Below are 25,521 nucleotides of genomic sequence, written 5' to 3' on the forward strand. Positions count from 1 at the left end.
ACTATCGTCGTCTTGCTCTCTCTCTCACCCTTTCCGTCTTGCTCTCTCTCTCACCCTTTCCGTCTTGCTCTCTCTCTCTCTCTCGCCTTTTCCGTCTTGCTCTCACTCTCTCACCTTTTCCGTCTTGCTCTCACTCTCTCTCCCTTTCCGTCTTGCTCTCACTCTCACCCTCTTCGTCTTGCTCTCTCTCGCTCTCTCTCTCACCCTCTTCGTCTTGCTCTCGCTCTCTCTCCCTCACCCTCGTCTTGCTCTCTCTCTCTCTCTCTCTCTCTCTCTCTCTCTCTCTCTCTCTCTCTCTCTCTCTCTCTCTCTCTCTCTCTCTCTCTCTCTCTCTCTCTCTCTCTCTCTCTCTCACGATCTCTCTCTCCTCGTCTCGATAAACGCAGTACATCGTTTCAGTCACATATGAAGGTCGCATTAACTGTTTCACCTTTATCATCGATATTTTCGTTATTATCATCCATGTGGACGTGAACATACGGTGAGAGGAAAATCAAACTGTAATATCAAACCGCTTACCTCACAGAAATTGCCTCAAAAGAGGCGAAGGGCCAACGGGAGGCCGCCACGCAAGCCAAGCAAAAACAAAACAAACCAAGGCTTCAGGGCGAACACACGACCATGGCAAAATGCAAGTACAACGGTTTTCTCCTCGTACAGTCCTGGTCACGTTTGCAGCAAAACGTAAAGAAAACACAGGTTGTTCCTCTACGTTCACTCGCGCCTTCAGCGAGAGGCCTAAACTGCTCAAGCGGCCCGTAGGCGGGACGTCCAAAATGGCGGATGCACTGTGCGGGGCTTCCCGTGTGAGCGCGCAGGGGCCGTGAGGTATTTTTACTTCCATTTGCTTGTTGTCGCCAAACGGAGTACTTGTCCCGGTCTGAAGGGCGGCAAACGTGCTTATAGAGCACGGACCTTTTGTGCCGTTTGCGAAACCCTGGTGGGAGGGGAGGTGAGGTGATGGTGATGATGATGAAGATGAAGATGAAGATGTGTGCTCGGTGTGTTACAAACAAGCCATGAATGACACTGACGTGAGGGAGTGGGGAGGGCGCTGTGTCGACAAGGTGAAGCGCTTGAATGTCTGTCACTGTACTGTACTGTACTGCACTGTACTACACTACACTGTACTGATACATCGATGGCTGGAGAAAGCGGAATGAACATATTGGCAAAGAAGGGCAGCTTGATGAAGCGGTCTGGGAGCGAAGAGAAACAGCAATCGATGGCAATGAAGGGGGCGCAGATATGAGGGAGAGGATGTTACCGATTTACGAGCCGAGGATGAGAAGGGAAGGTGAGATTGGAATGAAGAGTTAAAGTTTAAAATGGCTCGATGTTCTTTTTGAACGATTTCTTTCATTATAACGGTGGATTGAAGGCTTCAGCTGGGTTTTTGGTGGATTGAAGGCTTTAGTTGGGTTTTTGGTGCATTGAAGGCTTTGGTTGGGTTTTTGATGGATTGAAGGCTTTCGTTGGGTTTTTGGTGGATTGAAGGCTTTCGTTGGGTTTTTGGTGGATTGAAGACTTTAGCTGCGTTTTTGGTGGATTGAAGGCTTTGGCTGGGTTTTTGGTGGATTGAAGGCTTTAGCTGGGTTTTCGGTGGATTGAAGGCTTCAGCTGGGTTTTTGGATTGAAAGCTTTGTCTAGGTTTTTGGTGGATTGAAGACTTTGGCTGGGTTTTTGGTGGATTGAAGGCTTGAGTTGTATTTTTGGTGGATTGAAGGCTTTCGCTGGGTTTTTGGTGGATTGAAGGCTCAGCTTGGTTTTGGGTGGATTGAATGCTTTTAATTGGGTTTTGGTGCATTGAAGGCTTTCACTGGGTTTTTGGAGGATTGAAGGCTTGAGCTGGGTTTTTGGTGGATTGAAGGCTTTGGCTGGGTTTTTGGTGGATTGAAGACTTTGGCTGGGTTTTTGGTGGATTGAAGGCTTGAGTTGTATTTTTGGTGGATTGAAGGCTTTCGCTGGGTTTTTGGTGGATTGAAGGCTCAGCTTGGTTTTGGGTGGATTGAATGCTTTTAATTGGGTTTTGGTGCATTGAAGGCTTTCACTGGGTTTTTGGAGGATTGAAGGCTTGAGCTGGGTTTTTGGTGGATTGAAGGCTTTGGCTGGGTTTTTGGTGGATTTAAGGCTTTGGCTGGGTTTTTTGGTGGATTGAAGGCTTTGGCTGGGTTTTTTGGTGGATTGAAGGCTTTGGCTGGGTTTTTGATGGATTGAAGGCTTTATCTGGGTTTTTGGTGGATTGAAGGCTTTAGCTGGGTTTTTGGATTGGAAGCTTTATCTGGGTTTTTGGTGGATTGAACACTTTGTCTGGGTTTTTGGTGGATTGAAGGCTTTAGTTGGTTTTTTGGTGTATTGAAGGCTTTAGTTGGGTTTTTGGTGTATTGAAGGCTTTAGTTGGGTTATGGTGTATTGAAGGCTTTAGTTGGGTTTTTGGTGGATTGAAGGCTTTAGTTGGGTTTTTGGTGGATTAAAGGCTTTAGTTGGGTTGTTGGTGGATTGAAGGCTTTAGTTGGGTTTTTGGTGGATTGAAGGCTTTCGTTGGGTTTTTGGTGGATTGAAGACTTTAGCTGCGTTTTTGGTGGATTGAAGGCTTTGGCTGGGTTTTTGGATTGAAAGCTTTGTCTGGGTTTTTGGTGGATTGAATGCTTTGGCTGGGTTTTTGGTGGATTGAAGGCTTTAGTTGGGTGTTTGGTGGATTGAAGGCTTTAGTTGGGTTTTTGGTGGATTGAAGGCTTTGGCTGGGTTTTTGGTGGATTGAAGGCTTTGGCTGGGTTTTTGGTGGATTGAAGGCTTTAGTTGGGTGTTTGGTGGATTGAAGGCTTTAGTTGGGTTTTTGGTGGATTGAAGGCTTTGGCTGGGTTTTTGGTGGATTGAAGGCTTTAGTTGGGTGTTTGGTGGATTGAAGGCTTTAGTTGGGTTTTTGGTGGATTGAAGACTTTGGCTGGGTTTTTGGTGGATTGAAGGCTTGAGTTGTATTTTTGGTGGATTGAAGGCTTTAGCTGGGTTTTTGGTGGATTGAAGACTTTCGCTGGGTTTTTGGTGGATTGAAGGCTCAGCTTGGTTTTGGGTGGATTGAATGCTTTTAATTGGGTTTTGGTGCATTGAAGGCTTTCACTGGGTTTTTGGTGGATTGAAGGCTTGAGCTGGGTTTTTGGTGGATTGAAGGCTTCGGCTGGGTTTTTGGTGGATTGAAGGCTTTGGCTGGGTTTTTTGGTGGATTGAAGGCTTTGGCTGGGTTTTTGGTGGATTGAAGGCTTGAGCTGGGTTTTTGGTGGATTGAAGGCTTTGGCTGGGTTTTTGGTGGATTGAAGGCTTTGGCTGGGTTTTTTGGTGGATTGAAGGCTTTGGCTGGGTTTTTTGGTGGATTGAAGGCTTTGGCTGGGTTTTTGATGGATTGAAGGCTTTATCTGGGTTTTTGGTGGATTGAAGGCTTTAGCTGGGTTTTTGGATTGGAAGCTTTGTCTGGATTTTTGGTGGATTGAAGGCTTTGGCTGGGTTTTTGGTGGATTGAAGGCTTTGGCTGGGTTTTTGGTGGATTGAAGGCTTTAGTTGGGTTTTTGGTGGATTGAAGGCTTCAGCTGGGATTTTGGATTGAAAGCTTTGTCTAGGTTTTTGGTGGATTGAAGGCTTTAGCTGGTTTTTTTGGTGGATTGAAGGCTTTAGTTGGGTTTTTGGTGTATTGAAGGCTTTAGTTGGGTTTTGGTGGATTGAAGGCTTTAGTTGGGTTTTTGGTGGATTGAAGGCTTTAGTTGGGTTTTTGGTGCATTGAAGGCTTTGGTTGGGTTTTTGGTGGATTGAAGGCTTTAGCTGCGTTTTTGGTGGATTGAAGGCTTTGGCTGGGTTTTTGGATTGGAAGCTTTGTCTAGGTTTTTGGTGGATTGAAGGCTTTAGCTGGTTTTTTTGGTGGATTGAAGGCTTTAGTTGGGTTTTTGGTGTATTGAAGGCTTTAGTTGGGTTTTGGTGGATTGAAGGCTTTAGTTGGGTTTTTGGTGGATTGAAGGCTTTAGTTGGGTTTTTGGTGCATTGAAGGCTTTGGTTGGGTTTTTGATGGATTGAAGGCTTTCGGTGGCTTTTTGGTGGATTGAAGCCTTTAGTTGGGTTTTTGCTGTATTGAAGGCTTTAGTTGGGTTTTGGTGGATTGAAGGCTTTAGTTGGTTTTTTGGTGGATTGAAGGCTTTAGTTGGGTTTTTGGTGCATTGAAGGCTTTGGTTGGGTTTTTGATGGATTGAAGGCTTTCGTTGGGTTTTTGGTGGATTGAAGGCTTTCGTTGGGTTTTTGGTGGATTGAAGACTTTAGCTGTGTTTTTGGTGGATTGAAGGCTTTGGCTGGGTTTTTGGATTGGAAGCTTTGTCTAGGTTTTTGGTGGATTGAAGACTTTGGCTGGGTTTTTGGTGGATTGAAGGCTTGAGTTGTATTTTTGGTGGATTGAAGGCTTTAGCTGGGTTTTTGGTAGATTGAAGGCTTTATCTGGGTTTTTGGTGGATTGAAGGCTTTAGCTGGGTTTTTGGATTGGAAGCTTTGTCGGTTTTTGGTGGATTGAAGACTTTGGCTGGGTTTTTGGTGGATTGAAGGCTTGAGTTGTATTTTTGGTGGATTGAAGGCTTTAGCTGGGTTTTTGGTGGATTGAAGGTTTTGGCTGGGTATTTGGTGGATTGAAGGCTTTGGCTGGGTTTTTGGTGGATTGAAGGCTTGAGTTGTATTTTTGGTGGATTGAAGGCTTTAGTTGGGTTTTTGGTGCATTGAAGGCTTTGGTTGGGTTTTTGATGGATTGAAGGCTTTCGTTGGGTTTTTGGTGGATTGAAGGCTTTCGTTGGGTTTTTGGTGGATTGAAGACTTTAGCTGTGTTTTTGGTGGATTGAAGGCTTTGGCTGGGTTTTTGGATTGGAAGCTTTGTCTAGGTTTTTGGTGGATTGAAGACTTTGGCTGGGTTTTTGGTGGATTGAAGGCTTGAGTTGTATTTTTGGTGGATTGAAGGCTTTAGCTGGGTTTTTGGTAGATTGAAGGCTTTATCTGGGTTTTTGGTGGATTGAAGGCTTTAGCTGGGTTTTTGGATTGGAAGCTTTGTCGGTTTTTGGTGGATTGAAGACTTTGGCTGGGTTTTTGGTGGATTGAAGGCTTGAGTTGTATTTTTGGTGGATTGAAGGCTTTAGCTGGGTTTTTGGTGGATTGAAGGTTTTGGCTGGGTATTTGGTGGATTGAAGGCTTTGGCTGGGTTTTTGGTGGATTGAAGGCTTGAGTTGTATTTTTGGTGGATTGAAGGCTTGAGCTGGGTTTTTGGTGGATTGAAGGCTTTGGCTGGTTTTTTGGTGGATTGGAAGCTTTGTCTAGGTTTTTGGTGGATTGAAGGCTTTAGCTGGTTTTTTGGTGGATTGAAGGCTTTAGCTGTTTTTTTTGGTGGATTGAAGGCTTTAGTTGGGTTTTTGGTGTATTGAAGGCTTTAGTTGGGTTTTTGGTGGATTGAAGGCTTCAGCTGGGATTTTGGATTGAAAGCTTTGTCTCGGTTTTTGGTGGATTGAAGGCTTTCGCTGGTTTTTTGGTGGATTGAAGGCTTTAGTTCGGTTTTTGGTGTATTGAAGGCTTTAGTTGGGTTTTTGGATTGGAAGCTTTGTCTGGATTTTTGGTGGATTGAAGGCTTTGGCTGGGTTTTTGGTGGATTGAAGGCTTTAGTTGGGTTTTTGGTGCATTGAAGGCTTTGGTTGGGTTTTTGATGGATTGAAGGCTTTCGTTGGGTTTTTGGTGGATTGAAGGCTTTCGTTGGGTTTTTGGTGGATTGAAGACTTTAGCTGCGTTTTTGGTGGATTGAAGGCTTTGGCTGGGTTTTTGGATTGGAAGCTTTGTCTAGGTTTTTGGTGGATTGAAGACTTTGGCTGGGTTTTTGGTGGATTGAAGGCTTGAGTTGTATTTTTGGTGGATTGAAGGCTTTAGCTGGGTTTTTGGTAGATTGAAGGCTTTATCTGGGTTTTTGGTGGATTGAAGGCTTTAGCTGGGTTTTTGGATTGGAAGCTTTGTCGGTTTTTGGTGGATTGAAGACTTTGGCTGGGTTTTTGGTGGATTGAAGGCTTGAGTTGTATTTTTGGTGGATTGAAGGCTTTAGCTGGGTTTTTGGTGGATTGAAGGTTTTGGCTGGGTATTTGGTGGATTGAAGGCTTTGGCTGGGTTTTTGGTGGATTGAAGGCTTGAGTTGTATTTTTGGTGGATTGAAGGCTTGAGCTGGGTTTTTGGTGGATTGAAGGCTTTGGCTGGTTTTTTGGTGGATTGGAAGCTTTGTCTAGGTTTTTGGTGGATTGAAGGCTTTAGCTGGTTTTTTTGGTGGATTGAAGGCTTTAGCTGTTTTTTTGGTGGATTGAAGGCTTTAGTTGGGTTTTTGGTGTATTGAAGGCTTTAGTTGGGTTTTTGGTGGATTGAAGGCTTCAGCTGGGATTTTGGATTGAAAGCTTTGTCTCGGTTTTTGGTGGATTGAAGGCTTTCGCTGGTTTTTTGGTGGATTGAAGGCTTTAGTTCGGTTTTTGGTGTATTGAAGGCTTTAGTTGGGTTTTTGGTGGATTGAAGGCTTTCGTTGGGTTTTTGGTGGATTGAAGACTTTAGCTGCGTTTTTGGTGGATTGAAGGCTTTGGCTGGGTTTTTGGATTGGAAGCTTTGTCTAGGTTTTTGGTGGATTGAAGGCTTTGGCTGGGTTTTTGGTGGATTGAAGGCTTTAGCTGGGTTTTCGGTGGATTGAAGGCTTTAGCTGGGTTTTCGGTAGATTGAAGGCTTCAGCTAGGTTTTTGGATGGAAAGCTTTGTCTAGGTTTTTGGTGGATTGAAGACTTTGGCTGGGTTTTTGGTGGATTGAAGGCTTGAGTTGTATTTTTGGTGGATTGAAGGCTTTAGCTGGGTTTTTGGTGGATTGAATGCTTTTAATTGGGTTTTGGTGGATTGAAGGCTTTAGCTGGGTTTTTGGATTGGAAGCTTTGTCTGGATTTTTGGTGGATTGAAGGCTTTGGCTGAGTTTTTGGTGGATTGAAGGCTTTTGCTGGGTTTTTGGTGGATTGAAGGCTTTGGCTGGGTTTTTGGTGGATTGAAGGCTTGAGTTGAGTTTTTGGTGTATTGAAGGCTTTAGCTGGGTTTTTTGGTGGATTGAAGGTTTTTGGTGGATTGAAGGCTTCGCTTGGTTTTTGGTGGATTGAAGGCTTTTGCTGGGTGTTTGGTGGATTGAAGGCTTTGGCTGGGTTTTTGGTGGATTGAGGGCTTGAGCTGGGTTTTTGGTGGATTGAAAGCTTTGTCTGGGTTTTTGGTGGATTGAAGGCTTTGGCTGGGTTTTTGGTGGATTGAAGGCTTTGGCTGGGTTTTTGGTGGATTGAAGGTTTTGGCTGGTTTTTTGGTGGATTGAAGGTTTTGCTGGGTTTTTGGTGGATTGAAGGCTTTGGCTGGTTTTTTGGTGGATTGAAGGCTTTAGCTGGGTTTTTGGTGGATTGAAGGTTTTTGCTGGGTTTTTGGTGGATTGAAGGCTTAGCTTGGTTTTTGGTGGATTGAAAGCTTCTGCTGGGTTTTTGGTGGATTGAAGGCTTTAGCTGGATTTTGTTTCTGTTTGAGCACCGCTGCATACATACTGCGATCTCATGTTCAAATCATAAAAACCATGTTCATTTGGCATTTTCGACTGCAAGTTGTAATTCATGGAAACGTGCGTCGATAGACTTTGTCTCCTAATGTCCTTGTCCTACACATCATGTAAAGCTTGTTTGAGCTTGCGATCATTATGAAACCTAGTAGATTCCCGTCCCGTGGATGGGTGGTGGTGGTGGTGATTGTGGTGGTGGTGGTGGTGGTTGTGGTGGTGGTGGTGGTCTGTTCTGTGGTAGGCACGTGATATCAACGGACAAATTATGTTCGGTGATCTGCCTCGGGCTGCATTGCTAATACTCGGTGGCCTCGGCTTCACTTTTTAACCCCCATAATTTTTGCTCATTAACTTGTGACGGCGAGCTCGAAAGTATAGCAACCCAGTTATGTATACTAAGTGCAATATAGCTGAGTTTCGTGGACCGTTGACACTTCATCGAGGAGATCAAATTCCCTTTCCAGTATTAAATGGCCATCGGGGGATCATTGCATCTTAGAGTCTGTACTCCATTCTTATTTTGATGGTTAAGTTAAGTTACAGGGGGTTAAAGGCTGCTGTCTCTCCTTCCATTGAGTGTCGTTGGCTGCTTTGGTAGTATGGCCAAATTGTAACTTGAACCCCTGACTATGGCACTCATATTATTGCAAGGTGAGATGGTCATGCTGTACAATGTTGTGGAAGGTTGGGTAGAAGAAGGTTAGGTTCGGTTGGGTTGGGTTGGGTTGGATTGCAGAAGGTGAGGTTGGGTTTGGTTGGATTGTAGGTTAGGTTGGGTTGGAATGTAGAGGGTTGGGTTGGGTTGTAGAGGGTTGGGTTAGCGAGCACGGACCGCTCGCTCAGGGTGACGGAGCACAGACCGCTCGCTCAGGGTGACGGAGCACGGACCGGTCGCTCAGGGTAACGTGGCGGGCAAAAGCGTCTGCAGTGAGTGAACGATTCGATCAGAAGGATGTAGCGCGGTTCCGCTATTGACTGTAAGGCGTTCAGCAAGTGGCTTAAGCACTCATGCAAGCACTCCAATTAAATAGCTGATAAGGAACAGTTGACCAGGCTGTCGCTGCATATCATTTAGGATCCCTTTAACTTTAAAGCCGGTCTTCACCGCACATGCAGCAGTTCATGAAATGATATGAAATGAAATGAATTTCTTCAATGAATGACTTTTCCACAAAAGAGTTGCAACTTAATGCAGAACAACCCTGGAGGCATCGCAAAGTTCAATCGCCTGTGAAATAAACATTGCAGATAATCCGCCATCTTGCTTGCTCATCTCTGCATGTCACGTGGTACATCGGTTCGGGGTACGCGCAAACGTTATAACTTTTTTTTTATGTCCGTTTTTTGGCAGATTTGCTTTCATTCCCTGTAGAGCACCTTGCGAAACCTCAGAAAATATAGATACAGATCTGGCAGACACTGTGGATAGGCAGTCCCTCTGGGGCACAGGGCATTAGGTCTTGCAGTGAATGCATTAAATCATATAGCTTAATGAAGCTGGTTAATTTTGTAGCGTTCCTAAATTTTTTGTTAACTCAATGCAATTCGCCAAACAGTAGAAAAGCATAAGTTTAATGCTTTGGAAATGTCACATTTTCTTGTGTATCTATGGAGAAGGAGGGAACCTAGCCTTGCTTGCTTAAAGTAAATAGGTACTGTATATCGGCTTAGTTATTTCTTTCAGATTTCACAACAGATTTCGACACTCATTTAGAGTGGACGATATCTGATCTTCAAAACCGAAATAATATTTCAAAGATATACTTTAATTAGTCCGTGAGAGTAGATTGTGGGAAATAATGCATGAAATCGATCCAAGCTCCTAATTTGAAAACTATAGTACTGTTATGTTTGTGGGGTAGATTGAGTAATTTCAGAGGAAAGATAGGATTGCATAGAGTTGCTTGGTCTGTGGATGTATAGGAGACACCTCGATGTAAATTAAGTGTGGAATCTGTGAGCTTAAGTGTTACTTGTCACCACACGGGGGGCTGGTGCTGTGTTAAATTGGGTAGGGTTTAAGGATAAGTCCTCCCAGTATGTGGTTGCCCCCTGTGACCTTTTCCTATGTTTTTGCATTTCAAGACCAGCGATAAAAAGGAATCGCATCCTTAAAACAACAACCGAGCTGCACGTCCACGCAGACAGAAAGCCTCGCTTCCAGCGGTGACGGCTGGAGAACCACGCCCCTGGAGTGGATGATTAATGGGCGTGACGTTAGTAAAAGGAGGAGGAAGAAGTTAGTGTGAAGTGGAACATGAGGTAGATGGATGTGCTGTGAGGAATGTGGTTGAGGCATTTAGAAGGTTCAAGAGAGCCGGTGGAAGGAGAGTGAAGTTAGAAACTCTTGACGAAGGGATCCAGACAAAGAGGAAGAAAAAGTGAGGTTAGGAACGAGAGAATGGGGAAGAAACAGTGTGGGTGAACATGATCGAGTAAGGGGGTCTCGCTGGCCGGTTACATCTCGACAGGACGAAATACAGCAACACAATTCTTGTGTCGTGCTGTGAATTTGACCGCATGATGAAGCAAGACGCTGGTCATCGACTGTTGGGCTGTATCGTGTGAGATATCCCTCACAGCCCCGTGTTGTGCCATTCTGGTCGAGCGAGCCCGGCATTCTGCAGAGGAGCAGCGTCGACCACCCCAATCGTGAAGAGCAACTTTCACGACAGCTTGTGGGCTCTCTTGATGAAGGGACCATCTGCACGAATTACCTCCCGTACACTTCCCGCAACGAGAGCGGCTTTTTGGCGCCATTTTGGGCATGGTTTCCTGCTGTTCGGGATGATGCAGCTCGACCCAAAAGCTCATAAAAGATCACTTTTGGACCCGAAGCCAAGTGCCAGAATAAAGGAGGGATTTTTCATTGCTTTATCTTTCCCCCTTATCCATTTTTGTGTCTGAGTGTGGAGGTGCCTCAAATAAGAATTTAGATTTAAGTTACCTCATGTCTTGATTTATTTCCATAACTTTGATTTTTATCTTGCCAAAACGAAGTTTTTGCAAGATATGTTAGTCAGCTTGTATGTTTTTTTATTTTTATTTTTGTTTGTTTGTCTGTAATCATGTATAAAAAATTCTGCAGAGCACAGTTATCATTGGAAATTTTTGTAACTTCGCATATCAGAGGCCTATAGAGGTCCCTCTCAGCGCATAAAATTTTGAAGGTCAAGGTCACCTTGTCACAAATCAGGGCAGTCGACGAAACCCTTATTTTTTGAGTAATTTTGATCGGATCGTCTTCAAACTTCATGGGAATATAGTTCATGGTCTGGCGCTCAGCTGATTAATTTTTGGTGGCGATTGGCCTTGACCTTCATGGTTAGCGCCTAAGGTCAATCATATTTGACCCCAAGGTCAAATTTTCAAGTTTTAGGAACAATATCGTGTAGTACCTCAAATTGAACACCTCGATGAGTGCTTTCTAGATATGTCAAGCTTGAGACATTATGACGTCATTTGGTGACGTTATGAGGCAAACGCATATTTTTCATGGTTACTCTGTAGAACGATTCTCATCGGAATCTCTCGTAGGCAGATATTCCTCAAGGAGTTGCTCCTGGTGGATAGCAGCTCTGTTCACCTCAGTGTGACCTTAAAGAAGTCACACGTGGTCACCTTTTGGCAAGATACGGGTCACCCTGCGGGTGACATTGGTTTATTTTTGTTGTTCATGAAATCATTATTTGTTGAATTTGCTGGTGTCCGTGTATCTGTTGTGGGTTCGAGATTAAACCCCCATGTGTTGCGCTTCCGTCTGCTCCGTCATTGCTGCCACAGCCCCGGGCTCGCCATAATTTCCAATAATCTCGGTTGTAAGCCTCCAAGGGAAAATCGTTTGGCTATCCGTCCAGGTAGGGGCAAAACCCACTGAACACGAAAGTACTTAAACAAGCGATGTACCCTGAGTGAGGAAAGTGCAAAATAACTTTATCGTTAAGAAATCGTTGCGGCCTCTTCCAAGTCAAGGCATGGTTGAGCAGGCCAAAAAACATGGCGGCTTCAGAACCCAGCGAGGTTACCCAGGAGACGCCTTAGGTCCCCAAAGAGCGAGGTGGCCGAGGATGCGCCTGATGAAGGATGTAATTAAATAAGGCCATTAATTATCTTCAAAAGGGGTGTTTTAATTAACTCAAACACCCAATTTTCACTCTTGTACTTCCTTGGAGTTTTCTTAGTATGCATGCAAAGTTTCAGGCTGTTAGGTTTTATGGTTTTGTAGTTAGGGGACACACACACACACACACACACACACACACACACACACACACACACACACACACACACACACACACACACACACACACACACACACACACACACACACACACACATTGCCTTTTATGAGTATAGATTATAAGATTATAGATAAATATTTTAGTTGAATACCAGTTGGTTTATTAATTTGTTTGCAGTAATTCCCTTGTGTGATTTTATATCTGCTTACAGGGAAGTGTGTGTGTGTGTGTGTGTGTGTGTGTGTGTGTGTGTGTGTGTGTGTGTGTGTGTGTGTGTGTGTGTGTGTGTGTGTGTGTGTGTGTGTGTGTGTGTGTGTGTGTGTGTGTGTGTGTGGTCGTGTTTGATGGACATTTTATTTTTAAGGTAAGATGTGCAGGATTTAATGTATTATCATATCATATAATGTTTGATGGGAGTTTTAACTATGTGATAATGCATGAAATCCTCCAGCGAGTAAAGTCTGATTGATGTTGCATTGATGGGTTGACTGACTGCATGGACGCAACTGAGGTTGTGGATCAACTGATGTGGATCCTTGACCAAGGTTGTTGACCTGCCGTTTGGAGAGGTTCTGGGCTGAAAGGATTGAAACCTCGAGGAAGACCGTTGCCCAGCTGATGATCCGTGTGGTCGGGAAACCATTCAATTGCTTTCAGGTTGAGGTTCTTCCTTTAGGTAAGGGAACTACGTTTTGAGGTTAACATAATTTACAGCAATCCTTCAAATTATATTATATTTCAGGAATAGCCAATAATTGTGTGTGTGTGTTTTTTTTTGTTTGTTTTTATTTTGAACAATTGCAATCACATATTTCTTTCATTTCTGAACCAATCCTCTTCAAAGTATGCATGGAAGTACTTTGGTCCAAAACACCCTCAGACCTAATTACAAGATATTCAGCCATTGTACACATTTTGAGGGGTCAAAGGTTAACCGCTAAACATCACACATTTATCCAGTCCCTTGTATTCAAGTCGATCGAGATTGCTTTGTGTTCAAAGGTGCTTTCAAATAATGCATTAGCACAGCCTCCACTGAGTTAAGTAGACAGACATTAGTTTGGTGCTAGTCTTTAAATTATATCGGGCTTCAAAAGTCAAAATCAGACAAAATTAAGGTTTCTGGCTTACCGAGCATTTGTATTGAAACAATCCAGACAAGACCGAACCACAAACATACCTCACCACAGTCATTACACAGTAAAGCAGGCAGACATTAGTCTGCTGTCTTCCTTTTGACTTTACAGGGATCGAAATGAGAAAAGGAAGGGGAGTGGACATTGGGTTTGTTCATTAAATTCTGTGATTCTATTCATTTTATTTTATTTTTTTTATACATATTTATTTACATTCGATAAAATGCATTGCAGATCTGATGGAAAACCTTCAGTACAAACAGCATACATTTTGAGTATCACAGTTGTTGTAATTTAAATGTCGATCACGAGTGGCCATTCTCATTTTGAGTTTTCTGTTTTTTTGCAGTTCATATTACAATCGTATTATAATCTTATTGCAGCATGTCACGTTGTGTTGGTTGGTTTCTCTTCACTGTGCGATGCCTTCTTCCCCTCAGAATTTGCGCGGGCATCATGGATGTTGCCTTGCAGACGTCATCCCTTTGTTGTTTCCCCCTCACCGCATGTAACCGAGTCAGGAAACGCTATACTGTAGAATTTCCTTATTTGCTGTTTTTCAGCGATGCCGCATTTCCGCTTCCAAATACCAGAGTGCCATGGCTCCCCTCGGTGAGCGTATACATTGTGCCTGGCCGTGAGTTTCACAGGGAGCCCCGTGGAATGACCCGTGTGCGATGCCACTCGGTGTTCTGTTTTATTTCAGCGTGATAAAAGCGGCTCTCAGGCTTTGTGTCTTCTTGCTCCCACCCACATGGCTGGGACTCAGCCAAATGTCCCAGTGCCCTTGGAGCTGAGCCTTTGGGCGAGGCCCATGCCTTTCTTCCCTCCGTGTTTTTCTCCTTTGGCAGATTTTTTGTTTGCCCTGTATTATTTTTGTTCATATATATACAGCATTCATTTTATTTCATCTTCTTCGGTTAAAATTTTTTTATTATTATTCTTTTCTAGTTTCTTGCAAAGATTTCACCCTGTGGCTGAACCTATTGCACGCTCTTGGGAGACGTTAGTTTTCTACGGGTGATAGCATGTCCTTTAGAACAATGAGCTATTCAGTGCAACAAATTAAATGTCAATCAGAGCCAACATTTTAACCAAAACCTGCCGTTGCGCGATGTTAGCAAATCCTTCGTGTCGACGTTTATTTTCTTTAACCATTTATTTTGTTTGAAGGAAAAACAATGCAGTTGTGTTTTTCAGATGTCTCGTGTAGTGGAGAGGACAGGGTAAAGGTCCATCTTTATTTTGGAGATGGCAAGGAGGTTGAGGGCTGGCAGGATATAGCGTATAAGTATGTACATTTCTCTTTGAGCTGTCTAGCCTGGGTTTGAACCTCGACCCAGCTAATAACTGTCACCCTGGTGTTTGTCCTGCGGAGCGTTGCATCGATGTGTTTGCTCTCTCTCAGAAGGACGTTAAGCCGGAGGACCCATCTGCCAGCACTGGTTGTCAGTGGATGTTAAACATCCATGACTGTCTCCTCTGCAGTAGTTCGTGCCAGCAGCCTAGAACAAATTACAAATTCCCGACTGACTACTGGGAAGGCAATTTGCTACTGGGAAGGCAAACCACCCAGCATAACCCTTGCTAAGAGACTGCTTCGGAAGGACCGATGTTCTGTGAAGAGTATGGTACATTTATGATAATGAAAGAAACATGTTTGGGGGCTGGGAGGGGGGGATTAATTTTATGAATTTTGATTGAAAGAGTAAGAGATGTGGGGAGGATGCAACCTTAAAAAGAGAGAAAGCTAATGTTGGAGTGAGAAGAGAAGAAAACTAGGATCATCATTATTATCATGAGGTACCATGCCCTATGCAGAGCGTTGGTGCTGCCTAAGCAGTTACAAGGCTACAATCTTGGTCAGGTGGCCACTCCAACTCAGGAAGTCGTCAGGGCAGGTATTTTGAATTTGGCCACGGTGCCGGTGATAGCTCACCTACTTTTCATTCAGGACATCATGGGATCTTTAACGTCCACCGACTAATGCCAGCAGACATGACGTCCAGTTCAACGTCCATCCGAGGGATGACACACACGTTGATGAATCTCCCTGCCTGTGAACCACAGGTATGTCAGTTTATAACTGGGTTGGGATTTGAACTCAGGCTTGACAGCTTAGAGGCGGGTGGGCATCCCTCGAGGCCACCTTACTGTCCCGAAACGAAGTTAGGATTAAGTTTGAAAGCATGCATGCATGTGTACCATGAGTATCATGAGATCCAGAACAAATAAAGTGTGTGAGAAAGAGCAGCAATGTATTTTTAGATAACTTGATGACTTATTGGGGGGAAAAAAAAATCAATTTCACACAACTATTTAAGAAGCGACATGCAGTTCCATTTTTCATTTTTAAAGTTACCTCTTGCATGGACATTTCTAAATGAAACGAGTTCGCAAAACATCTTACCCCACACAGTGTTCAGGTACATCATTCAATTGGAATCAAATAACTATTTTAAAGGTCATGTAAAAAAATTAATTCCAGAATTTTTTTGACACTTGACACAGTGGCTATTACACCACCTTGTTCAAGACGTTACATTAATTATTTGTGCCTGTTGTTTGTGTCCTTTATTACATCCTTTAAAACAGTAAGTTTCTTGTTTGAAATGATTTTCAATTTTGTTTGACTGTCAGGCAGGCAGACAGAGTAAATAAATGATCTCACTACTCTCTGCACATGTGCGATTGGGACAAATTCAGAAACAAAGCACTGTTAAACTAACGGTTTGTTTTCCAATTCTTGTTCAAAATATAACATTCAATTGAAATCAAGTTGTTCCTCAATCATAAACTAACGTTTGCAGACAGACAGACAAACAGAAGTGAACCTGCTTTTTACTTTGTGTGTGCGGGGTAAAAATCTACACTGTATTATAAAAGGAGCCGTGTCTGTCTAGCTGTCTGTCGTGTTATAGCTTGAGAACGGGTTAAGTCAGTCGGAGCTAAGTCTGACTAAGTCCGGAGCTAAGTCAGTGAGTGAGTGAGTCCGTCAACATTTCAGTCATAATCGCTTGAACCAAACACACAATTTTGATGAGCTTCATACCTGATGCCCAACGAATGTGTATTTACCGCATCGATTAGATTCAGTAAACACTTGTGATATTCAATACTTTTTTCTTTGAACATTTTACATTTAAACAAGAACTCTTCCCCCTTCATTTTCTTCTTCACTTGTTAAATCCCGTTTCTCTTGTTGTTGGTCCATCTTCTTCTTCATTTATGATAATGGTGAGTCTCATTCAATCCCGTTTGTCATCTTGATTCGATTCAGAAAACGCTTGCTATATTCACTACTTTTTCTTGAAACATTTTACATCTATACTATAAAAGGAGCCGTGTTTGTCTGTCTGTTGTGCTATAACTTGAGAACGGGTTAACAGATTTCAATGAAACCTACGACGGTGGATTCAGGGAACTCCCGAGAAGGTTTGTAATGAAAAAATAAAATAAAAGGACATGTGCATGGTTATAGGAGCACACGTGGTGAAACTGCGAACGCCAACTTGCAATACTTGTTATCTCCAAACGGAGGGCAGGATCTCCCAGGAATCGTTTTTTGTTCTTGCCCCATAGATTAGCCATCACAACAAATATTGGTATTCCCGTCAGCAAAGCGACGGGTCTTATATGCGAGTATATTTTTAAACCTATGGTACAGGTGATACTAGAACGGCACTCAGTGGAGTTCATACCTCCGCCACGCTGAACAGTTTACGTTTTTGTATCCCACTGAAAGGCCGGATCAGGATCCGGACCTTAACCAAAATCTAATCGGCTTGTTCTTGTCACCTACCCAACTCTTCCACCAAATTTTGTCATAATCCATCCACAACCTTTTGAAATATTGTGTTCATAGAGACAGACAGACAAACAGGGGTGAAAACATAGCCCACATGCACCTTTGGTGATGGAGGTAATAATCATTGCTCATGAAGAAGTCGGACAAAAAATGGGTTTGTGAAATTATTATAACTGTGCAGAATTCAAATGTTCAACTACAAAAGAGAGTTTCAAAACGTCCGTATAAAAACATTCAGTGAAAGCAAAGATAATTTCACATGCAGGAGGAGCCAAGTGGTCCAATCCTCACCAGCAACTGAAACATGCAATTAACCATGTCAAATGAATGGTAATTACAAGATTGCAAACATTTCAAATGGTCAAGATAACTATATGTACAATGCCTTAAAAGCAACGTGCATTACATTAGCAATTTAAGTTACATTTTACATCGTGTGCACTGTCGATAAGGTGTACCGATTGCAATAGCACTCCCTCTTCCCATCTCCACTTGAATAAAACAAACTCTGTCATTGCTTGAAGACGGTAAAAGACATTTGATATCAAAATAATTGTGTGTGTGTGTGCTTTTTTGTCATCGTTTATCTCCATATTAGGGTTCCAGAAAGGGGAACAGAGTCCTCCCAGTGCTCGAAGTATCCATATCTGTCTCTGAAATGGACCTCGATTCATGGACCAAGCTGTGAAGTTTCCTCGTTCTTAGAGTTTTGTTCCGAGGATCGTCGGGTTCCAACAGTAGTTTGTATTTATATTCCCAAGAATGTTTTTTAAGATCTCCGTAATGTTGTTCTTTATCATTCCCATTGCTCCACTATCACTGGTAGAATTTTGGCGCTCTTCAGTTTAAAGGTTTCTCTGACTTCATTTTGGTCATTTTCTTGATTTCTGCATTGTTTTGGCCAAAATCTCTGGGTACTGAAACCTCAATTAGCTTCTTTTGTATGCAGCACAAGGCTGTGGGATAGCAACATTGGCTGAGGGTCCGGCTGTGCCACTGATGCGGTGTTTCTCTGCTGGTTAGGGCAGGAATTTGTAATTTAGCCATGGTGCGGCGATAGCTTGCCTCGTCTTCGCGAAGGACACCACGGGATCTTTCACGTACACCAACTAATGCGAGCAGATGGGACATCTATTTAGCGTCCATCTGAGGGACGGCACACACATTGATGAATCACTTTGCCTGTGAAACACTGGATGCCAGTTTATAGCAGGGTTGGGATTCAAACACAAGCTGGATGGCTTAGAGTTGAGTGCACATACTTCTCCGCCATCCTGACTGCCCCCTCAATTAGCAATGTCGTCTTTTCTTTTTTTTTGTACCTCAGTACTATATCTTGTCATAAAACTTTGTTTTCTATGTTCCCGCTGTGTGAGATCATTAGGTCGTACATGAGCATTACTTCCTTGTTACCTCTGCCACCAAAGTGGGACGGGGTTATGCTTTCACTCCTGTATGTCTGAGAACAGGATATCTCAAAAAGTTGTGCAAGGTTTCGGACGAAATTTGGTGGACAGGTTGAGTGTGTGAGATGGATCAATTGATTCGATTTTAGTGAAGATCCGGATCGGATTTCGAGAATTTTTTTTTAAGCAATTCTTCACCATTGAGTGATAGGGCTAAATACTATATATAGCACAAAATCTCAAAAAGCTATCAACGGATTCAAACGAAACTTGGACGGGTTGGGTGTGTGAGATGGACGAAACGATGAGATTTTCGTGAAGATCCAGATATGAGTTATTTTTTGGGGGGGAAATTTTTAAGTGATTCGTCACCCATTGAGATGGGGCCAAAATCGATATACAGCATGATATTTGAAAAAGTTGTTGACAAGTTATGACAAAACTAGGTGGATGAGTTGGTTAGGTTACAAGATCAAGTCAAGTAGACTTTGGTTCAGATCCGGATCCAGATGCGGCCTATCAACGGAATACGAAAAGTGCATCGTCGATAGCGTGACTACATGTTATGGCAGGGTCGTGCGGAGATAGCACATTTACTCCTAGTTTTGAGTGGTCTCATGTGAGTTTGATTCCCGACCTGACTATAAATTGTTAGATTGGTGATTTGCAGGCAGGGTTTTCCATCACAAGGAATGTCCTTCAAATAGATGTTAAGCTGGATGTCCCATCAGCTAGCATTAGCTGTTGGACATTAAATATTCCATGGTGTCCTTCATAAAGTGGTGAGTTATCGTTAGGAGCATGAACAAATTACAAATACCTGCCTGAACTGCGGGTAGCACGTAGTTTGGTCTTCTTGGGTAGCTCTTGACACCGAGTTACACTGCTTATTAGCTGAGCGAATGGTTGCGGTGCAGTTGGGGCAGCTCCTCCATTGGAAACAAATCCGTGCACCCAAATTCTAATGTCCTGTGTGAATGGCTATCTTTGGCTTTAAAGGATAAACCAATAGCATTGTCATGTGCACGTTGTGTGAAGCGTCTCAAACACCACCTAAGGGCCGAGGCCCAAGTGGTGTTTAGGAGGATCTTTACCATGCGCTGGGGATTTTAAAGCACTTCGAAGTGCCTTTGCCCAAACGATTTCCATGGGGGTAAAAGAGGGGTCTCCAAGCAAAAGATTCAAACATTGATTTTAATAATAATAAAAAAGGCCCAAAACAGCACTTACAAATAGCCCATAAGGACACAAAATGGACGTGCCCTTTCAAGATAAATCCTACCTTTAATTGATCTAACGAGTGCTACGCTACCGTTCGCAACAGCGAGATGTGCCAGGAGTACAGTAACTGGGATAATGGAGAGATGCTGAGGTGGCTCGATTGGTGTCAGGACCTGGCCTTGACCGAGGGGGGTTGAAGGGCTCATCGTCTTTGCTCACGCAGGTACTCCGACAGGCTGGTCCTGAGGTGCTTCTTTTGTCCCACCTGCTCCTTTTCGTGGTTCCCTTTGTAACCACGTGTTTTGTGTTGACCTTCCGTCTCAAGAGTCGAGGTGTCGGGTAATCGATCTCAATACCCGATGTACGTTCGTTCGGTGGCCTGGCACGTCGTTGTTTTTGCAACTGCACCGCCGTACTGTGCGCATTCGTGCTGTATCCGTGCGGCACATCCAAAACAACCTTGGACGAGCTATTCTTGGCACTCTCGAATTCCTTGGCGACGGATATCCTCCCCGTATTGTTGATCGATTCATCTGAAAGTCGATAATTTGTGCAGTCGATCGATACTTATTGTTCACCCTAACAGATCATGTATTACGTCATATACCATTTATACACAATCTTATGGAAAAAAAAACGATCGTCGTCAAATGTCGTTCCTGACCCCGATTATGACTCGCATTTTAAAATTTAAACCCGAGCCAGTCCAAAGTTAACTTATTTATAGTACAAGCACCCCAAGGGTAGCAGTGAGGTGCTTGCAAGGCTTTGTTAACCTTGAGAGCTGCCCTGAGGGTATATATTACGGCGATGAATCGTTTACGCAGATTTAACGGTTGTGACGGAACGAGCTGTTTAAATAGAACGGCTTTAATTAATTTTCGGCTCTGACACGACAGCGGCGTAATTATTAAAAAATGGCCAACGATGAATTTGGGATTTCAAAATGAGGAAAAGCTAACAGGCCAGAAACGGCGCTCGGAGTACGCTGGCCCAATAATCAGTCGCTTTAATTCATCTTCATGTAACTGTATTAAATGAATAACCTTCCACACAGCGCGGCTCGATGGAAACGATCAACGCCTTCAGTTTGACGTCATCCTCGCATTATTATCGGTCTCGGTGGTGTCGTTCTCCACACCCACTCATGGCTGCGGTTACTGCAGCACGAGTTACGAGCAGGCCGCGCGTCCAGGACAACAGGACTAACTTAGTCGTTGGGCCAAAGAAAAAAAAAAAAACAGAAAAGCATCGATATCCTTTCCTTTTGTCGTCTGTGGAGTGACGTTTTTTTGGAAAAACAAAAAAAACAAAGCATTCATTTGATGCATGTTGAACAATGTTGTTGATGATGTTTTAATCTTCCTCCAATGTTGGTGAACAATGTTGAAATCCCAGTCCAACATCCCCCCCTCCCCCCCACACACACTCCTCGAACTCCCTCCCCTCCTCCAACATCTTCCACTTTCCAACATCCCCTCTTCCCCTACCCTCATCATCCCCCTCCCTCCTCCAGCATCTTTCACTTTCCAACATTTCCCCCCCCCTCCTCCTCCCAAAACCCTCCTCCAACATCAACCACACCCTCCAACATCCCTCCCCTGCACACCCTCCCCTGCACACCCTCCAACATCCCTCCCCTGCACACCCTCAAACATCCCTCCCCTGCACACCCTCCAACATCCCTCCCCTGCACACCCCCCCCACTCCTCCAACATCAACCACATCCTCCAACGTCCCCCAATCCTCCAACTCCCTCCCCTCCTCCAGCATCTTCCACTTTCCAACATTTCCCCCCCCCCCTCCTCCCAAAATCCTCCTCCAACATCAACCACACCCTCCAACATCCCTCCCCTGCACACCCCCCACTTCTCCAACATCATCCACATCCTCCAACGTCCCCCACATCCTCCAACTCCCTCCCCTCCTCCAGCATCTTCCACTTTCCAACATTCTCCCCCTCCTCCTCCAAAAACCCTCCTCCAACATCATCCACATCATCCACCTCCAACTTTACCCACCTTATCTCCCTTCATTCCTTCCAGATCCTCCTCCTCCATCATCCCTATTTTCCTTTATGTACATAAGTAAATGACACATTATGTTTAATATTGTTATGTGTACCTGGGGTGGTCAGAAGTTTGTTTTAAGGCTTTAGCACCATTTGTGTATTTGCATCGTTTTTATGGAATTTGGACCACTGTTTTAAGTGTATGAGGAAAGGGTAAGGTGTTTGCTTACCACTGTCAAGTGGTACATCGAGTGAGACTCCTCATTGTTCTGTGATCCGGGCAAAGGTACCAGACGAAAGATTCCTATGATCAATTACTGGACATCCAGTGCCTATAGAAAATATACACCCCCTTTCAAAATTTTCATCTTTTGTTGCTTTAAAGGCTGGAATTAAACTGCATTAAATCAGACTTTCTCCACCTTTATTTACACATCATGACCCACAACTTCCAAATGAAAAACAAATTCTACAAATTTTAGAAAATTAATTAAAAATACAAAACTGGAATATCTTGGTTGGATAAGTGTCCACCCCCCAGTTAATACTTGGTGGAAGCACATTTGACAGCAATTCGAGCTGTGAGTCTGTTGGGATAGGTCTCTACCAACTCTGTCCACCTTGATTGGGAAATATTTTCCCATTATTCTGTACAAAACTGTTCAAGCTCAGCCAAATTGTGTGGGGAACATTCATGGACAGCAATCTTCAAGTGGTGCCACAGATTTTCGATTGGATTTAGTTTTGGCCTCTAACTGGACCACTCAAGGACATTTATATTTTTGTTCCTGAGCCACTCCAGTGTAGCTTTGGCTGTGTGCTTCAGGTCGTTGTCATGCTGAAAGGTCAACTTACATCCCAATTTCAGCTTTCGTGCAGAGGGCAGGTTTTCCTCTAGCATTTTTCTCCATCCATTTTCCCTTCTATCCTGGGAAGTGCCCCGGTCCCTGCTGATGAGAAACATCCCCATAACGTGATGCTACCACCACCATGCTTCACAGTAGGAATGGTGTTGTTTGGGTAATGTGCTGTGTTGGGTTTGTGCAAAATGTAACATTTTGCATTTCCGCCAAAAAGTTCCATCATGGTTACGTCAGACCAGAAAACTTTTTGCCACATAGCTTTAGATTTTAGAATCTCCAGAGTGATTTTTGCACACCTTAAATGGGACTCAAGGTGGGCTTTTTTGAGTGATGGCTTCCTTCCTGCCATCCTACCGTATAGGCAAGGTGAAATTTTTGAAATTTGAACCCTAACTGCAGCTATCATGTGCAGCCTCTGGCTGCTGGTTGCAATATTTTCTGGGGGAGCGGCTGTGCCGCTGATGCAGTGCCCTCTATTACCAGTACACTGGTACTCATTTCGCTGACCTCAAAAGGATAACAGGCTGAGTCAACCCCACCTTGTTAATTCAATGGTAAGGGGCTCAAAATTAAAACCCTAAGTTCATAAGCCAGCCACCATAATCATTAAGCCAACACCAGGCTTCATCAATCATATGATTCCTGTGACGGTGTAAAGCCGAGTGTTAGGTTCTCTATGATGGTATAAAGCCGAGTGTCAGGTTCCCTAAGATGGTGTAAAGCGGAGTGTCAGGATTCCTAAGATGGTGTAAAGCGGAGTGTCAGGATTCCTAAGATGGTGTAAAGCCGAGTGTCAGGATTCCTATGATGGTGTAAAGCAGGTGTCAGGATTCCTAAGATGGTGTAAAGCCGAGTGTCAGGATTCCTATGATGGTGTAAAGCAGGTGTCAGGATTCCTATGATGGTGTAAAGCAGGTGTCAGGATTCCTATGATGGTGTAAAGCGGAGTGTCAGGATTCCTATGATGGTGTAAAGCGGAGTGTCAGGATTCCTATGATGGTGTAAAGCAGAGTGTCAGGATTCCTATGATGGTGTAAAGCCGAGTGTCAGGTTCCCTAAGATGGTGTAAAGCCGAGTGTCAGGATTCCTATGATGGCGTAAAGCCAAGTGTCAGGTTCCCTAAGATGGTGTAAAGCTGAGTGTCAGGATTCCTATGATGGTGTAAAGCCGAGTGTCAGGTTCCCAAGGATGGTGTAAACCCGAGTATCAGGATTTCTTTGATGGTTTAAGGCCGAGTATCAGAATTCCAATGATGGTGTAAAGCCGCGTGTCAGGATTCCTATGATGGTGTAAAGCCGCGTGTCAGGATTCCCAAGGATGGTGTAAAGCCGAGTATCAGGATTCCTATGATGGTGTAAAGCCACGTGTCAGGATTCCTATGATGGTGTAAAGCCGCGTGTCAGGATTCCCAAGGATGGTGTAAAGCCGAGTATCAGGATTTCTTTGATGGTTTAAGGCCGAGTATCAGAATTCCTATGATGGTGTAAAGCCGAGTGTCAGGATTCCTATGATGGTTTAAGGCTGAGTATCAGGATTTCTGTGATGGTTTAAGTCCGAGTGTCAGGATTCCTATGATGGTGTAAAGCGGAGTGTCAGGATTCCTATGATGGTGTAAAGCGGAGTGTCAGGCTTCCTAAGATGGTGTAAAGCCGAGTATCAGGATTTATTTGATGGTTTAAGGCCGAGTATCAGAATTCCTATGATGGTGTAAAGCCGAGTGTCAGGATTCCTATGATGGTTTAAGGCTGAGTATCAGGATTTCTGTGATGGTTTAAGTCCGAGTGTCAGGATTCCTATGATGGTGTAAAGCGGAGTGTCAGGATTCCTATGATGGTGTAAAGCGGAGTGTCAGGTTCCCTAAGATGGTGTAAAGCCGAGTGTCAGGTTCCCTAAGATGGTGTAAAGCCGAGTGTCAGGTTCCCTAAGATGGTGTAAAGCTGAGTGTCAGGATTCCTATGATGGTGTAAAGCCGAGTGTCAGGTTCCCAAGGATGGTGTAAAGCCGAGTATCAGGATTTCTTTGATGGTTTAAGGCCGAGTATCAGAATTCCTATGATGGTGTAAAGCCGAGTGTCAGGATTCCTATGATGGTTTAAGGCTGAGTATCAGGATTTTTGTGATGGTTTAAGTCTGAGTATCAGGATTCCTATGATGGTGTAAAGCGGAGTGTCAGGATTCCTATGATGGTTTAAGGCTGAGTATCAGGATTTTTGTGATGGTTTAAGTCTGAGTATCAGGATTCCTATGATGGTGTAAAGCCGCGTGTTAGGATTCCGATGATGGTATATTGCCGAGTGTCAGAATTCCTGTGATGGTTTAAGTCCGAGTATCAGGATTCCTGTGTTGGTTTAAGGTCAAGTATGAGGATTCGTATGATGGTGTAAACGAGTGCCAGGGGTCGAGTAAATTCGAAAAAGTTACATTCACAGTGTACACCCAAATTAAAAAAAAACGGGCACACATAAATCATTGAACATGGACCAAATTTTACTCACCAAATACACTATAAACGGTTTCATATACCTGGCTGTGTGCAGTTTTTGTTGTGTATCTAGTTTTAATCACAAAATTCAAATGTTAATTAGCAAATATCAATGTCCAGTTACTTCATCATCAAATGAGATGACTCAAAAGGTGTCCATGTTTTATTCAGAATCACTGTGAGACTTCCTGTGACTTTCTGAAGATTTCACACTCCTTCGACGATACGGTTTTATGCATGGCTTTCTGCGTCATTTATCTCTGACCCACCATATAGTTTGATGGACTTGTCAGGATTGTTGCTGAAACAGGTTGCTGACAGTTGATGAACATCAGAGAGCTGAGGCTCTCCACTCAATGTTGGCGATCTTCATTATGGAGAAGCTTTTTTCACCCTCGGCACAATTTGTTGGCACTACTAACCCATTTTGTACCAACAGAAGGATATTTGGAAATTAATGGCTTCTGTATTTGATAATCTCTGACCAGAAATCTGAATTCAGCACTTCTGGAGGACACTTTTGTTGATTAATTATTAGGGTTTTCAAGTCTTCGCATTCATGAAGCACACCGGTTAGATTTGCAGACTTGGCATCCATTTAAGGCATGGAAGTGGTTGAAAAGAGCAGTAACTGGCTCCTCTCTGTATTGCTCATTGTCCTTTACTGTGCCGGGCAAAAGAGCAGGTTCAAATACACGAAGCTTCCATTGTCTTGTCACCATCCAATAAAGAGCTGAATATTTTTTTCCAGA

At 43.6% G+C, this 25,521-nt stretch overlaps 1 long non-coding RNA gene across 2 annotated transcripts; it reads left to right on the plus strand.

Moving 5' to 3' along the window:
• Positions 1–812: 812 nt before the first annotated feature.
• Positions 813–25,521, plus strand: LOC147020038 (uncharacterized). Of its 2 annotated transcripts, none has more exons than XR_015061611.1 (4): positions 813–1,067; positions 12,389–12,519; positions 17,386–23,141; positions 23,173–25,521. It is a non-coding gene; the product is annotated as an uncharacterized LOC147020038 (long non-coding RNA). The 2 variants fall into 2 exon arrangements; XR_015061612.1 differs by having other exon boundaries at positions 17,386–23,014; positions 23,110–25,521.

The sequence above is a fragment of the Eptatretus burgeri genome, chromosome 9 (assembly GCF_056783735.1).
Source record: "Eptatretus burgeri isolate ZD-2024b chromosome 9, Ebu_testis_v1, whole genome shotgun sequence".
Taxonomy (NCBI): Eukaryota; Metazoa; Chordata; class Myxini; order Myxiniformes; family Myxinidae; genus Eptatretus; species Eptatretus burgeri.